This window comes from Camponotus floridanus, unplaced genomic scaffold (assembly GCF_003227725.1).
Source record: "Camponotus floridanus strain SB8 unplaced genomic scaffold, Cflo_v7.5 scaffold241, whole genome shotgun sequence".
Lineage (NCBI taxonomy): Eukaryota > Metazoa > Arthropoda > Insecta > Hymenoptera > Formicidae > Camponotus > Camponotus floridanus.
In genome coordinates, this window is record NW_020229372.1 from 83,461 (window position 1) to 85,004 (window position 1,544).

General features: G+C 33.0%; 1 long non-coding RNA gene across 1 annotated transcript; it reads left to right on the top strand.

Annotated features, from left to right (window-relative positions):
* The first annotated feature begins 505 nt into the window (after positions 1-505).
* Positions 506-1,544, top strand: LOC112638081. Its single transcript, XR_003122877.1, has 4 exons — positions 506-740; positions 851-1,010; positions 1,093-1,237; positions 1,324-1,544. It is a non-coding gene; the product is annotated as an uncharacterized LOC112638081 (long non-coding RNA).

Consider the following 1,544-nt stretch of genomic DNA (forward strand, 5'->3'; position numbering starts at 1 on the left):
ATTTACTATACAGTTCTGAAATGAAAAACCTTTCTGCGAAAATTCTTTCTGCGCGAGAAAAAGCGTCAAGAAAAGAAAAGTTTACATTGATTTATCTGTGACGTTACGCATTTGGACGCATTTATTGGGATCGCAGCCTTAACATTTAATGAAAGCGTAAGGCCGGGTCTACAATAGATAATTTAAGTCCTAAGCTTTAAGAAATTGACCAATCACAATCGAGTATTCTCTTCATACTTGACTGTGATTGGTCAATCTCTTAAGGCTTACGGCTTAAATTACCTATTGTAGACCCGGCCTAACCGCTTTAAGCGGCGAAAGATATTATAGAAAACAATTGAACTTCTCTCTTCAATTGTTACCTTCTTCTTCCCGAATGCTTCTTCCCGAACGTTGCCTCTCCTTCTTTCCGATAAAGATATCGTGGGCAAGACATCGTGGGCAACATTCTTTTCATTTTTTACTGTTTTATAATACATATATTTTTTTAATTATCTCGTGTAACTTTTAGTTTGTATTTTTTAAGGTGACCATTGTTCTACTGAATCAAGATTTTTGCAGCAAGAAAAGTTTGCAAATGATCAACGGCAAATTGGATAATGTCATGAGAAAGTTGGATACTATCTTAGCTTTCCACGATGAGGAAATGCCGTTAGCGCATTCTTCTCCGGATTTGTTACCTCTATTTCCATTAAAATCTAAGGCAGATGGAAAAAGATGAGGATTTACAAAAACAATTTGTAAGTACAACATAAATAATTTGTATAATTGTATTTGTATAATTGTATTTGTATTATTTTTCTATTAAAAAATGCATATTTTAATATTTTTGAAATTACATTTATTGTAGCAAAAAAGAATTCGCAGTATGGACGGCAAATCGGCAGAAAATCACCTTCGCAACTGTTTAGTTACAACTCTAAGTAATGAGCTAGCGAAATAGTTAACCTGGGAAGGCCAGCATCAGACGGTGGGAATAAAAAGCACTGTCTTTGCGAATATTATCATAGGTATGTGCATATATTTTGTGATTTTCTTGAAAAAGTTGTTTTTGTCCTATATGTGTGTTTCATCGTGATATTAATTTTTCAGACGCTATTCTAAACATGTACAGTAAAAGTGACATGTACAGTTTAAAGGCGAAATTCTGCGAATGGTTAAGAAGAGGAAGCGATAGACATCGTTATGAATTAAAGAAGTTTCTATAATACAACTATTTCTTGCTTGGAGTTTTAAGGTATGCGCGCAAGATTTATGAAAAAAAATTAATATTTTTGTACATATCGTGATAATGTGGTTTTAATAAAATTTGTATTTTTATAGATGGAAAGCTGCAGCCCTAATATAACAATGAACGAGAGAAAAACGCAGAATTATAATGAATATGAAAAAAAGGGACCTTTTCATCATAAGGGACATTGACGAAAAAGGAGGAATATTGATATAGTATGTATATATGTATATACAAAGAAGCACACAGTCACACGTACAATAGGCCGATTTTTTGCTAGTTTTTCGAAAGGAAAACGCCTTTTCAATTCCTT